The sequence below is a fragment of the Schistocerca serialis genome, chromosome 1 (genome assembly GCF_023864345.2).
Source record: "Schistocerca serialis cubense isolate TAMUIC-IGC-003099 chromosome 1, iqSchSeri2.2, whole genome shotgun sequence".
In the NCBI taxonomy this organism is placed as follows: domain Eukaryota; kingdom Metazoa; phylum Arthropoda; class Insecta; order Orthoptera; family Acrididae; genus Schistocerca; species Schistocerca serialis.
This window is the reverse complement of record NC_064638.1, coordinates 982,869,207-982,884,801: the sequence shown is the minus strand read 5'-3', so window position 1 is coordinate 982,884,801 and position 15,595 is coordinate 982,869,207. Positions and strand designations below refer to the sequence as shown.

At 41.9% G+C, this 15,595-nt stretch overlaps 1 protein-coding gene and 1 non-coding gene across 2 annotated transcripts in view; both read right to left on the bottom strand.

Annotated features, from left to right (window-relative positions):
* The window catches only part of LOC126453583 (discoidin domain-containing receptor tyrosine kinase B-like), a 204,308-nt gene that overhangs the window by 82,521 nt on the left and 106,192 nt on the right, over window positions 1–15,595 (bottom strand). The window lies entirely within an intron of this gene.
* Trnas-gga (transfer RNA serine (anticodon GGA)) lies at window positions 706–789 on the bottom strand. The gene is given in 2 exon segments: window positions 706–740; window positions 750–789. It is a non-coding gene; the product is annotated as a tRNA-Ser (tRNA).

Below are 15,595 nucleotides of genomic sequence, written 5' to 3'. Positions count from 1 at the left end.
GCTCTGAGTCAATAAGGAAGATTCTTCTAGTGATTTAATGTACTTGATCCGTAATGTTCCAGCTGCATGATGTAGTACATCATCTCGCGACTATTTATTTCAGCCTATCTAGTGGGGAAAGCTAATGGGCAGCCAAGAGATACCCAAAACGTTAGAACCATGGAAGCAGTATGAATGAATTTCATTCATTAAATATTGGTGACAGACAACAATTGGGTGCCGCACCGTGACCCCAACACCGAACCCTGCCTTACCGACTAAGCAATTCGGCCGCTATTCACGGCCCACCCTCACAGCCTCTTTTCTGTCAATACATCTCTCATACTTTCGAAACTTCTCAGTTCTCTTGCGCACATTGCTGGACAGCAACTCCTGAAAGGGAGGATATTGCTGCGAAGCGATTTAGCCACAGCCTACGATTTTTTCTGTAATTAATCTTTCATCCTGCAGTGAAGTGTGAGAAATACCTGAAATGCTGTGAAATATTAATCAGAGACCTTTAACGCACGTAATAGAAGTTCAATTTCTATCACTGTCCTCAACGTTTCAACTTAGGTGGACCATCTACAGTGGTAGTTAAAAAAAAAAAAAAAAAAAAGGTTGAAATGGCTCTGAGCACTATGGGACTTAACTTCAGAGGTCATCAGTCCCCTAGAACTTCGAACTACTTAAACCTAAGTAACCTAAGGACATCACACACATCCATGCCCGAGGCAGGATTCGAACCTGCGACCGTAGCGGTCACTCGGTTCCAGACTATGGCGCCTAGAACCGCTCGGCCACTCGGGCCGGCAGTGGTAGTTCAACAGTATTCACTGACAAAGAATTTGAACTAGTTTACCATTTATACATTTCTTAACTTCCAGTATTACAAGTAAAACGTCTAAAAACACAACATAGCAATTTGAAAATTAACTCTCACTGTCAATAATAACTGCAAATAAATTATAACCTCTGAATAAATGTCATTAAATGAAGCACGAAATCTTATGTAGATGTTATACGAGTGCCTCAGGTTTGCCAGGAAATTTCAGTGAATTATCATTATTGTTTGTATAACAAAATTACCGCTAGCAGGTTTTGGTTACCAGGAAGCCGTAAGAAATCATATCTGTTACTGACGTTTACTCTCTCCCTCATGGATTCCTCGACTGAAATCTTTAGCTTATCTTATTTCGTTACCCAGCGACGAGTTTAGCTGCCTCTAGTAATTGCTGAACAGATCACGATTCCTTGAATTACAATATTACCGTCTAAATCACATTGATTCATAAATGACCACTGGTGTAGGAGGACAGTTGGGGAAAGTGAACTACCGATAAAATTTTCGTTCTTGTTTTTTAACAGTGAACGGTGCTGAAATTTGTCATTGTAAATAAGTTTTTTTTTTCTTGTTGATACGTTACTCCACAAACTTAGATCGGAACCATAGCAAAGCGTGTGGGGAAAAACTTCGAAATTCATTGACTGTTTCGTTTTCCACTGCGAATCACATTCACTTGCCTTCAAAATTCCCAGTGGCGATTTTTGCTTCATATTTGCTACTGACCTACCGACCCACGGAAAACAGGAATCAACACATCCATGGTTGTTGGATTAAACTTGTATTAATTTAACGAGAAAAAGTTAAAACTAGTGAAAAATTCTAAGAATCGTGAAGACCACAAAGAATGAACACATCAGCGTTACATGTTTAATAACCAAATTGTGTGCGTTTAGGCATTCTCGTTAGTCGTTGTACATTACGCACAGGTCTGAGCTGTTGACCGTATCTTCCCTTCAGTTCATAGGTCCAACTGATTCTACCTACTTAAAGAGTAAGTGGCAGAACAGAAACAACAACGAAAACTCCTGAGGCAGGCAGTTGATCTTCGGAACGAAACTTCGAACTGGAATATTATTTGAAACGTGTCAAAATAAAAATGTACCTGGAAGGGGCGAAATTTAATATATGAAACGAGATAAAATACCTGGACTTCTGGACAATATTTGGGGTATACTTATGTATATTTGTAGTTTCAGTCTACTGCTCGAAGATACTTCTAAGTTTTACAGATAATAATGGAGGAAATCAAAACAGCTGATATTAGAACTTGGACAAAATGAAAGGGGTATGAGAATCATGTTAATATAATTTACGAATGTACGGGCATAAAACATTGCTTTAATTTAATTCATCTAACTCCGGACGCCAGGATAGGAATTTCAAAAAAATGGCTCTGAGCACTATTGGACTCAACTGCTGTGGTCATAAGTCCCCTAGAACTTAGAACTACTTAAACCTAACTAACCTAAGGACAGCACACAACCCCAGCCATCACGAGGCAGAGAAAATCCCTGACCCCGCCGGGAATCGAACCCGGGAACCCGAGCGTGGGAAGCGAGAACGCTACCGCACGACCACGAGATGCGGGCATAGGAACTTTCAGTCTTATTCTTCCTCACAGGACTCAAGTGTCTCACAGACTGTGCCGCCTCAGCTTCTGTTTCTTTTTATTATTATTATTTTCTTTCCTTCGGTGAACTGAGATATTGGCAGAATATTCATATGAACTACAATGAATATGATTGCAAAATCCAGTGGTTAACCAGGGGTCGTCTGAAGGGTAGTAATTTGCTTCGATTGACCAATGTTATCGAAAATTACCGCGTAATCTCACTGAAAAATAAGAGTTTAATGGGTGAGCTGCCACAGAAGGATCTGAGACCAATGCAAGAAGAAGCGGGTGGGAGGCCAACAAGAGTGCTGCTGTTACGGCCACAACACACAAAACAGCGCATCGTCAGACTAGCTCTCTGGATAGTAAAGTAACAGAGAAACACCTAGGGAACTAGAAATATAGAACTAGTTTATGAGGACAACGATGAGTAAGTAAACCAACCATGGTCTTGTTGAAGCAATCACCCCGAACTGACGATAGCCACTATCTTCGCCCAAGTATGAATCTGAAGTCGCCCTACGAAGCATTCAGGGAGTGTCAAGCTGTAATCTTAACAGTGAAGTGAATAAATGGAGCGATTTCAGAAAATGCTTTTTAAAATAGTGTATCATTTTAATAGGTAACTATTACTGAAAATAGTATACAAAATATTGAAATTAATTTTTCAAAATAGACTTGCTTATGCGTAAAGCTTGATATTTAGAATAACAGGAAATACCACTAGAGCTGGGAACTTGCTATGTGGATCTTTCGCTATAAAGCAGAGTACTATAATTATAAATTTAAAGTGATTAATGCTATATGTTGGAACGGGGCTCAAATCAGATTCTTACTTTTGGTAGGCAATGCTCTTAACAAGTAAGCTATCCAGATAAGGCTCATAACTTGCTCTTACAATCCGATTTCTGCCAGGAACTCTCTCCTGCGTTCGTAATGCCATAGAACACTTACTGATTTCTTCCCTGGATTAGAGTTTCTGACGAAAAAAACAGTTTTCACAAAAAAAGGAACAAACAATCGTCTTGAATGATATCACAGAGTGAGAAAATCTAAGCTATATTGTTGATAAATAACATGGAAAATTGATAAATTGGTAAACTTGAATAATATGTTACATAAATGAATGGACTGAAATTGAAACGAATGGAGATATAGTTGTGAAACCGGAAGTTGTTCCCACCTGACTAAAGATACACGTAGTCAAACGAGATACTTTCAAGCAATATGAAAATCAGAAATTCGAAAATGCTAACCACACAAAAAAAACTGTTTAACTTAATAGTATGTGTTTCAAGTAGCTTTGGGAGTAATGGATGGGTTGGAAGAGAAGTGACGAAAGTCTTTCTAAAAAGAGTTAAGTGACAGTAAAGAGTTTAGATCAGGAGGGATTGAAGACCTCGAGAACATTCGAGAAAATGAAAAGGGTTTGGCAGTACAAGAAAGAATCTAACTAGGCTTTTATGTAAAGTATAGGAGATGAGCAATGATAGACACGTCAAACTTCAGTCTTAGTTTGCAACAGATAAAAATTGCAGCCAGTGTATCCCGAAAAAAGAATGAAATTGAAGGAACTCTGTAGAAACAAGAGGCATTATGCAAAAGTAAGTCAACGAATTTGATATCATATTTCAAAAGGGTTTCCAGCTGAACAGAAAGAAAAAACAAGAAACTATTCGAAAGATGAAAATGATACTCGCATTTAAATGAAAGACGAGAGAAAGTGGAGAAAAGTTATGAGTGACTGCATTAAATTCCCAGAATGAATCTTTCACTCTGCAAAAAGCGTGCGCTGGGTTGAAACTTACCAGATGACCAAAACAGTGTGACGGGCAGAGACTCATACCCAGCATCTTGTCTTTTACGAGCAATTCTCTTACCAGCTGAGCTAACCAGGCACGTTCCATAACCTGTCCTCGCAGTTTCAATTCTGACAATGCAGCGCAGACTCCGTTACAGAGTAAGACATACGTTCTGGAAACTATCCCCTATGTTACGAAGTTTGGAAGTTAGAAGAAAGATACTACAGAAATCAAGTTGTGAGGGCGGCACTTGTATCGTTGATGGACAGCTCAGTCCATAAGTGCATTGGCCGCGAAAGGCAAGGGTCCGAGTTTGGGACTTGCTCCGATACACAGTTTTAATCTACCAGGAAGTTTCGACGTATTGAGAATAAAACCGATGTACACAAACGCGGTGATTGGTCAGCAGTCGAAGTACATGTACACTGGGGTTGTTACGCTGCTGGAAGTAGGACCTACTTGTGTCAGATATCTGATTACTTTGTTACTTTAAATGAAACTTGGAGACATTATAATGCATTAACAGCCATCAACGTTTTTCTTAATCACTTCACATATGCGTTTCTTATTTCAAAGAGCAGTGAACAGTCGCAATCCATACAACCGCTCCTTCTGCTCTGATTGTCGTGCTGTTCATGCGTACTGTGAAAATGGCTGACAACGCTTCCTGTTCCGTACTGAAATCCGTGTGGAACACCGTTAAACAGAGGTGAGAAACAAATTGTTTTTAATGTTTTTCACAAGTTTATAGACAAACCAGGTTATGAAACGTTCCCAGGAGCTTCATTTACTAAATCTAAGGCCTTTATTTAAGTGGGGTACGTGGCTTATTCTAAGAACGCTGTGGTGATATTTTTCAATATCTTTTTCTTCTCCAATGCGTATACGTACATAACTGAAACAAAGAAATCATCAAATACATGCTAATTAACACACACATAATCATGTTTTTCTGACAGATTAATGTTTTCTTATTTCTAATTGCATATTGCATGCAAAATTTTAGTTTTCACTACAAATATAAATTATTAACTACCGATAGTTTATAAAATATCGTAAAAGAGTGTTTGGCTGAAGAAAACATTACAAATAAAATTTTTTTTGCGAAAGTGAGAAATGAAATACTGTTTATCTGGGTTGTGTCCATTGTATTATACTACAGGACTGACCTCACACGAGCGAGTGAAAAGCGTCGCCCGCATCTCGTGGTCGTGCGGTAGCGTTCTCGCTTCCCACGCCCGGGTTCCCGGGCTCGATTCCCGGTGGGGTCAGGGATTTTCTCTGCCTCGTGATGGCTGGGTGTTGTGTGATGTCCTTAGGTTAGTTAGGTTTAAGTAGTTCTAGGGGACTGATGACCATAGATGTTAAGTCCCATAGTGCTCAGAGCCATTTGATAAGCGTCGTAGAAACATGGAAAATGATAATTTTTACGCCATTTACCGCACCGTACAAATGCTGCATTTTTTACAGTTGCCACAGCATCTGTGCAATCTGAGCCCGGCAGAACTGACCTGGGGCCAAGAAATGGATTTGTCGAGAATACCAGTGTGGCCGTGCGGTTCTAGGCGCTTCAGTGTGGAACCGCGCGACCGCTACGGTCGCAGGTTCGAATCCCTCCTCTGGCATGGATGTGTGTGATGTCCTTAGGTTAGTTAGGTTTAACTAGTTCTAAGTTCTAGGGGACTGATGACCTTAGAAGTTAAGTCCCAAAGTGCTCAGAGCCATTTGAACCATTTGAAATGCACCAGAAAGCCATTGTCTCATGTTATCACTGTAGCGCACAACACAAAACGCATCCTTACTATCGTAGTCGACCGTACCTGAGACAGCGTGGCTTCTGCTTCACGTGAAACGAAATCCAATGAGCTCCCAGTGGGAGGATACATCATGTATATATCAGGCTTATGCTTATGATGAACGCGGTAAATGCGGCCAAAGTCTAAAGAAGAGGACTGGTAGCTTGAAATGCGGATATCGCAACGACGCAGGAAGCAGCCCTTCCGTCAACGTGTCCCGTCCCGTCGGGAAAGATTCGCGAAGACGAGCCCTGGGCAGGGTGAGTCACGTGACGGGGCACCTGCAACAACACTGTGTGCCCGGCTCAGCGTCCTCCCACGCTGCTGCTGGTGGCGGCGAGGCGCGCCGGCCACGCCAGGGCAGACTGACGCCGGCCTGCGGCCTGCGGTCTGCGGTCGCTCTGTTAGTTTTTCCGTCCGTCTGCCGCTGAGTGGCTGCCTGATTGTTTGCTCTCCGCCTTTGCGGCGCGAGCTGCTCGAGTGTTATTGTTCCCACACCCTGCTCGAGAGTCCTCGCCAGAGAGAGAAAGAGCCAAAAGAGACACAAAGACCGTGTGGTTCGTCGGCTGACCGACAGGGGCGAAAGAATATCGGATACCGTCGACGTGCGATTTTAGTCCTTATCTGTTCTGGTAAATCCGTCGTTTTCCAAATGGAATTATATCAAACGTCACTCAACTGCTACACCAGCCGGGCACATTTTTTGACAACAAAGCGAACGCTTCAAAGGAACACAAAAGTCCAAACTTCGATTCTTTGATTGGCAAATTTACGGCACAAAGGGGCGATGGCAGTATGTTTGTTCAGCGAAGCACAAACATTTTATTTCTGGTGCGTGTTATTTTTCTGGAGGACGTTCTCCTCTTTGCTACATCATGATAAATCTCGTTCTTTAGTTCCTGGGAAAGAAGAAGACAGGGACGCACCGCTATTTTCTCAGTAGCATAACAACTGCAGCAGTTGAGTCCAATATTTTACTGCACGCTAAGCAAATCATTGGTAGTAAGAATAGAACAAAATTGTCAACAAAAAGGTGTTTTGTAGGGGCAATGACATCCATAAGAGCGCAGGTCCATGAACTATTGCCACTCAGTTGTCCTGCGATCGCGTATTTGCCCGTTTAGAGCTGAAGAAAAGTGAGAAACATGCTGTCTACACACTAAATCAGGGGGTTAAGACAACCCATGGAAGTCCTAGTAATACAGGGTGTTAATTAATATGTTGGAAACATCTAGGAATGGATGAGGGCTTAAAAAGAAGCAAGAAAGTTTACACGTAGATACAGTTGTGGTCGTTTTTCATTTTCTTAGTTACACAGACTTTTTTTATAACATATATGCTTTTTTACTGTCTTTTCGTTTTCAGATTTCCAGATTTCAAACTTGGTTCTACAGATTTTTTTTCCTTCCAAATATTGTTTTAATCTACATCTACACACATACGCCTCAACCTACCGTGTGGTGAGTGTACCACTAGCAGTCATTTCCCTTACCATTATACGCAGAAATGGGAAAAACGACTGTGTGTATGCCTCAGTACCCCCATAATGTCATCGTCGCGGACTTTACGCGAAATGTATGTCGGCGGCAGCATAATCGTTCTGCAGTCAGTTTCAAATGACTGTTCCCTAAATTTTTTCGCTAATGTTCCTAGAAAAGGACGTCGCATTCCCTCCAGTGATTCACTTTTCAGTTCCCGAATCATCTCCGTAATGCTTGGGTGTTGTTCGAACCTACCGGTAACAAATCTAGCAGCCCGCCTCTGAATTGTTTCGATACCTTTCTTTAATTCGACCTGTTGCGGATCCCACTACTCAGAGTTATTATTAACATTCAGAGAACAAAGATCTGGCAGTGCGACTATAGAGCCACTCCAAGATGAGCTCAGTTTTCTGGATGCTCATTTCCCGCATTTCCCTTCGCACTCCCTAAATACTAATTCGGTACCAAAATATCTTATCACCTTACTATCTACCACGTCCGGTATGGCAGGCCGTTTACGGAGTAGGTTGTAGCTCGCGTCTATCATCTGGTAGTGGAACCTAGGGCTGTAATCAACCACCCTTACGCCTGTCGGATCATTCAGAGCACATGTTGCTGACATTGCAAGTCTGGGGAGCGATCTCCAGTGTGTGATAACTGAAGGAAATTTCACGAACTGTGACCGGTAAAAAACATTTTATTGGATGACTGGTTTCGACAGAACTATGTTTTTATATCGGATCCTTTGATTTAACATTAAATTAATTACTGATGAACAATACGGATCTGATGCTTTAAGATGTTTACTGCGCATTGTCCACCAGTGTTTAATCCAACTTTAAAGCTTAAGATCCAATGAAGACAGAAGACAGGCCACCCAGTATAATGCTTTTTCAGCAGTCTTGGCTTGTGATCGTCCTTAAAACAATATCTGTCATTCGGCGGTAGATGACAATTACATCTTTTTCACAGTGCTGTGGAATTTAATTCTTCATAGTTCATCCAATTTGCACGAAGTATTTATAAATTATACACACAAACCTTCCTCATGAATCAGTGGTCTATTACTAACAATTGCACCAAAATCCCTACAGTAGTTCCTGATCTTAGTCCAAACATAGATACTAAAAGTGCATACAGAAGCTCCTTCAACGGAAAAGCATGTCTTTCAAATAAGATGTACTTAACAGTTTTGCTTAAAGATTATTTTTATTTGTGACAATTCATTGTTTATGTAGGTAATTGCATTGTTTAATTCATGTTTTAAAAAAATGGTTTAAATGGGTCTGAGCACTATGGGACTTAACATCTGAGGTCATCAGTCCCCTAGAACTTAGAACTACTTAAACCTAACTAACCTAAGGACATCACACACATCCATGCCCGAGGAAGGATTCGAACCTGCGACCGTAGCAGTCCCGCGGCTCCGGACTGCAGCGCCTAGAACCGCACGGCCACCGCGGCCGGCAATTCATGTTTTGAAGATCACGTCGTTCAGATGTTGGATGTTTACGTTTATGGCTGATTTTAACTGGTCTTGAGAAGGAGTAGTAGCAATTGACATCTGGTGTGGAATACGAACGCTCTCTTCCTCTAAATCACCACAAAATAGCCAACTAAGCTTACATATGGGAAGCGAGGAGGCCAGTGAAAGTTGCCATGTCAGGAGAAAATGAACCACTGAATTAAGAACTATGTATACAGTTGCACCATTTTGTTGGGAGTATGCTCTCCTCGTTGTCCAACTGCCACTGCGAAGTACTGGAAAGAAGATGGTTTGGTGTATCTAATGTAGCGCTCGCAGGATCCTAGCAAACCAGCCATTTATGGCTATGTATTGGCGACTCCCGTAACTCGCTCGGCATATTATGGGCTGTACTGAAAGCGCCAGGTAGCTTCTGCTCCATTACAGAGCCAGTTTTGTTGAAGGTTTCAACCCATCTCAAAACGGTGTTGGGGATCTGGAACAGATTAGCATACGGGAATATCAAAATTCGCGCAAAGTCACTTTGCATCTCCATCGCACACGTATGGCTTACGAAAAATCACCGAAGAGCGAATTTACGATGCTCACGTTCGATGATATCGTAGCTCTCCATTCTCTGAGGCCAATCACTCAGCTGCACTCCCCAATAGAAAAACCCTGTGTTTGCAGACATGTAGAAGAGGACGATTTCCAATTTCAATGCTCTATGCAGCATCTGTTATAAAACGCTTGGATGTGAATAGTACTCAGTGTGAACTGTAGTACCATAAGCAGCGAGTCATACTGAAATGCTGTTCATAGGCAAACATTTTATATCGACTACTGGCTCATAGTAGTCAGATGAAACCGATCCTGAGCCATTTTGTTTGTGTGGACTGCATACATTAACGGGTAAATTATCCTCCCTGCCATTCCCATTAATCTATTGTCGTGGTAATTGCTTTATGACACCTTGGCATTGAATTATGACCTTTGCAGATAACCCATCCTCAGAAACCCTCACCTCTTCCCCTCCCCCATCCCCTCTGGGAAATACCCACCCTTCCACTCCTTCACCTCTCTGATACAAGCGCACTTTTGATTTCAGATTATTTGACTAATTTATTAAATTGACCAATTAACTACCCCCATCCTCTCCTGGGAAACCCCCAGCCTTCTATCCACTCCCTCGACTTTCTCCCTCCCCACCCCCTCTTGAAATTGGTGGTAGAAAGACTCAATCTGTGCTAAATGGTTGGAGAGAAAGGAGCTCATGGCACAAAATTCAAATCAGAGTTAGTTGATGCAATCATATATTGTTCAGTTTACTTTGCATATTCTTTATTTATCTATTTTGTAGGAGAAAGACTTCTTTCTGGTGGAAAATAGTTCAAGTGCGTTACATCCACTCTTATGCCATCACCTCACATCATATTGGAGGAGACTGGTGCAGTTAATTCAAAATCCTTACTACATCGATCCCACAATGCACAGGGTTTATATCTGCTACTGATGCATTAGGCATTGCAACCAGTCATATGTATACTACTGGCCATTAAAATTGCTACACCAAGAAGAAACGTAGGCGATAAATGGGTATTCATTGGACAAATGTATTGTACTAGAACTGACATGTGATTACATTTTCACGCAATTTAGGTGCACATATCCTGAGAAATCAGTACCCAGAACAACCACCTCTGGCCATAATAACGGTCTTGATACGCCTGGGCATTGAGTCAAACAGAGCTTGGATGGCGTGCACAGGTACAGCTGCCCAGGCAGCTTCAACACGATACCACAGTTCATCAAGAGTAGTGACTGGCGTCTTGTGACGAGCCAGCTGCTCGGCCACCATTGACCAGACGTTTTCAGTTGGTGAGAGATCTGGAGAATGTGCTGGCCAGGGCAGCAGTCGAACATTTTCTGTATCCACAAAGGCCCGTACAGGACCTGCAACATGCGGTCGTGAATTATCCCGCTGTAATGTAGGGTTTCGCAGGGATTGAATGAAGGGTAGAGCCACGGGTCGTAACACATCTGAAATGTAACGTCCAAAGTGCCGTCAATGCGAACAAGAGATGACCGAGAGGTGTAACCAATGGCACCCCATACCATCACGCCGGGTGATACGCCAGTATGGCGATGACGAATACACACGTCCAATGTGCGTTCACCGCGTTCTTGCTGTCGGTTAAATTTCGCGTCTGTAGCATGTCATCTTCGTGGTGTAGCAATTTTAATGGCCAGTAGTGTATTTAATAGTACTTTGTGACTGTGATTTGATACCACATGGAGCTGTTATTTTTACTTTCTTTTTATAATGTCTGTCTCAGACAATTTTTGAAATATCTGTATAAAATTCAGTGATGGCACATTATACCATACTTGTCGCTGCATGTAGCATGAGACACCGCTTAATTTTTGTACAGATACTTTAAAATGGGAAATCGTGCGACAGAAGACAAATAGAGTGCATGTCAGTTGAAGGCAGTAACAGTTAATTGAAATAATTTGTTGCAGCTGAGGACCCAGTTTCAGTGAAGAAAATTTTTGCATTAACCTGTCAGCAGTACTGCGATCGTCATACCCGTGTTGACGAAGTCGGTATTAAAATAAAAAGCGGATTTCCTCCCCACTCAGAGTAGCAGTGTTAGTAACAGCATTCAGAAGCGACTTGGTCAGGATACGTTCGGTACCTGGTGGGGCTATTTGCCGGCGACGTGTGGCACGGGGGACAAGCTAATCGCGGAGCCCTCGCTGTGCGAGCGTCCTGTCCTACCCGCTGCTCCACAAGTGGCTGGCGGTCCTCCTCGCGAGTCGCAGCAATTTGTCCGTCGCAAAAGAGAGAAAAAGGAAGGAAGGAAGGGAGAGGGGAGGAAAAAAGGCGGTGCTCCGCCCTGGCAGCCTCTCTCGCCGCCGTTATTGCTGTTATTCCTACAGAAGCACCGCCGTCGCCACAAACAAGCAATTTTTGTTCAGTGTGTCATTTATTGGCCAATTTCCGCTGGCTCACGAGACAAATTTGCTTCTCGGTGACGCAAGTTTTAGGAATCGCTTAAAGAAGGACCAGCGCGGTCATTTATGAATCTTTCTTGCTCTGACAAAATAAATTCAATTTAGGTTTTTCTGTTTCCATTTGTAGGCCATTTTCTTTAGACACCATTTAGTAGCGTCATCTGCAAAGAAAAAGAATTCATGACTCACTCGAAGTGGAATGTCGTTTTGCAGTTAGAGAATGCAGGACGCTTAATTTACGTACCGGGTGATCAAAAAGTAAGTATAAATTTGAAAACTGAATAAATCACGGAATAATGTACATAGAGAGGTATAGATTGACACATATGCTTGGAATGACATGGGGTTTTGTTAGAACCAAAACAAGAAACAAGAGTTGAAAAAAGTCTGACAGATAGCGCTTCATTTGATCAGAATAGCAATAATTAGCAAAACAAAGTAAGACAAAGCAAAGATGATGTTCTTTACAGCAAATGCTCAATATGTCCACCATCATTCCTCAAGAATAGCTGTAGTCGAGAAATAATGTTGTGAACAGCACTGTAAAGCATGTCCGGAGTTATGGTGAGGCATTGGCGTCGGATTTTGTCTTTCAGCATCCCTAGAGATGTCGGTCGATCACGATACACTTGCGACTTCAGGTAACCCGAAAGCCGATAATCGCACGGACTGAGGTCTGGGGACCTGGGGGGCCAAGCATGACGAAAGTGGCGGCTGAGCACACGATCATCACCAAACGACGCGCGCAAGAGATCTTTCACGCGCGGTAATCGCACGGACTGAGGTCTGGGGACCTGGGGGGCCAAGCATGACGAAAGTGGCGGCTGAGCACACGATCATCACCAACCGACGCGCGCAAGAGATCTTTCACGCGCGGCTGAGCACACGATCATCACCAAACGACGCGCGCAAGAGATCTTTCACGCGTCTATGAAAATGGGGTGTTTTTTTTTTTGTTCTAATAAAACCTCATGTCATTCCAAGCATGTGTGTCAATTTTCACCTCTCTATCTACATTATTTCGTGGTTTATTAAGTTTTCAAATTTGTACTGAATTTTTGATCACCCGGTATATAGGATGTCCAATTTATCTTGCTCACTAAAAATAACTTTTTGTTGAGGAGAAAATTAAAAAAAAGGTCAAGCAAATGTTGTTTAGCTACCAGAGGGAAATAACCAGCATATTTGCCATTTCTGTAAATTTCTTCGTTGCGAAGATACAAACAGCAGTACGTCTTTTTTAAAGAGCGCGCCATATTTTTATTTCGCCAATTCACTGTCTCTCCTAAAGAGCTATTCAAAAACGTATCACAGTGCACTCTTCACATAATCTTCCTTTCAGACTAAAAGTGTGTGTCGCACCGAAACTCTAAACCCTAACTTTTGCCTCCTAACGTGGTCGCGTGCTGTGCCAACTGAGGTAACGGGACACAGCTCAGATACCCCACAGCTGTACTTCCGCCGGTACTTTATCTTCTACTTCCGAAAGTGGCTTTCTTCCCGGAGTGCCATTCCCGCTAATTGCGCAGGAGAACCTCTGTGAAGTCTGGGCGGTAGGAGAAGAAGTACTGGCGGAAATGAGGCTGGGAGTTGTGCTTGGGGAGCTCAGTTGCCCGCACAAAGCAAAAGCCCAGTGTTCGGGTCCTGGTCTGGCCCAAGGTTTTAATCGGCTGAGAAGTTTAAGAAAGTCATTTTTACGAGAAAGGTACATTGTGACACGTTATGTAGCTCTACCATCTGAGCTTTCCGAGCATAACTCGTCCTCACAGTTTTACTTCCGCCAGTACCTCATCTCTTACCACCCACACCTCCTTTCTTCCACGAATGCTAGTTACGCAAGAGAATTTCTGTGAAGTTTGCTAGGTAGGATATTAGGTACTGGTGGAAGTAATGCCATGCGGATTGGTTTTTAGTCGTGGTCGGGTAGCTCAGTTGATATAGCCTCTGCCCACGAACTGTTATTTGTGGTGGATAGCGTATATGAGACCATCTGTATTGTGCTCGGTGTTCATAGGTATCCACTATCCTGTATAAATGTTGTTGGCGGAAGTTTTTTTGGCTAATTATTTACAGCTTTCTTCTGTTATTTGTGCCATCTATGGAATGCGGCACACGTAACCATATATATAAAATACTGTACTCTGTGTTTTCTATTGTAGTATGAGTAGGCACTACACCCAGAGAAAATAAAATGAATGCAAAATCAAAGGAACACGAAGACAGTAATTGTAGTGGAGAAATAACTCATGGCGTTTATTGCACTAGTTGGCGGTACGATGAGCGAAAAATTAAAAAGCTACGTTAAAAGACTCTAAGAAATAATTACTGGTTTGGAGGGTGGTGTCAAGTGAGAGCAGAATGTCGGAGGTCGAGTTGTCATGTTTAAAGTTGACTCCTGTAATATATGTTTTATGGTGTGTTACACTTATTGAGAGAAAGAATGTTAACATTTGGAATACCGTCTATATAAATTGTGTGGGCGCAGTACTGCTAATGTTTTGCGAATAATAATAAAAATCGACAATTTGCTTACATGCAAATTGAGTTTGCGATCTTTTATGAATGAAACCGGTGTCTGTCACCATTTAGTCTCCAGTCTGTACGAATATCTCACCCTAAATTGTTGTAATGTATTTTATTTCGAATAGATGATATATTACTCTGATCCGTCAGTAATTTAGCTTCATCTGTTATTTTAGCGGCGAATTAGGCAATTCAGGACTGAACAAACAGGAATATCCATTCCAGATACTCATTTAGAAGTTACAACAGCATTCGCAGTCTTCATACGTCTCGATATAGGCGCAACTTAACCGCTTACATCTTTAATCACAAAAAGCAAACAGTAGATGTGAACGGGAAAATTAACTGAGACACTGCCCATTAAAGTGTAGCAAGAACTTATGTTTTGAACCAATGTCCAGATTAAAGATTTCGCTCTTATATTTAATGAAACAAATGACTTTAGAACTACTACCGCAGGTTTCTCAATAGCACAGGTGACGATGTTGGGTATCTGGGTGATTATTTGTGTGTGTTACATGCAGTTTTGCCATCGAAGTAAGCAGAGGAACAAATAAAGTGAAGTCAAATACCGTAACAGTTATAGACTGTTGCGTGCATTACTAAAGGCCATCACTGTTGTCAGTTTAGATGTGTCAATTTATATTAAAATAGATAAATAAATGAACCACTTATTTCGAACGCCATTGTCCCAAGCGTATTCAAACGACGTGGACAGCGCAAGTGGGTTTATTCGCTCTAGATTGACCTGCATGCGATACGTCTCAGAATTTAGTTGTCTTTTTATATTTTTTGTGTTATATCCCTGTACGAGTGTCAAATCCATTGCTGTGGGCTTAAAATGAAAGGGCAGTCGAAGAGGAAACCGTTACGAGTCACAGATTTTCACTTTTACAACGGATCGCAACGCGTTTCTTAGCCAATGATCGATCTTCAGTTGATTGTAATTTTCCTTTTTAGTTTTCTCCTACTTCATCCGTCAGTATTTTTGTGTTATATATAAAATACACTCTTTCCATGGCCAAGTAATTCTACAAATTCAGTGCGTTTCATTTTGAGTACGCCATCAAGA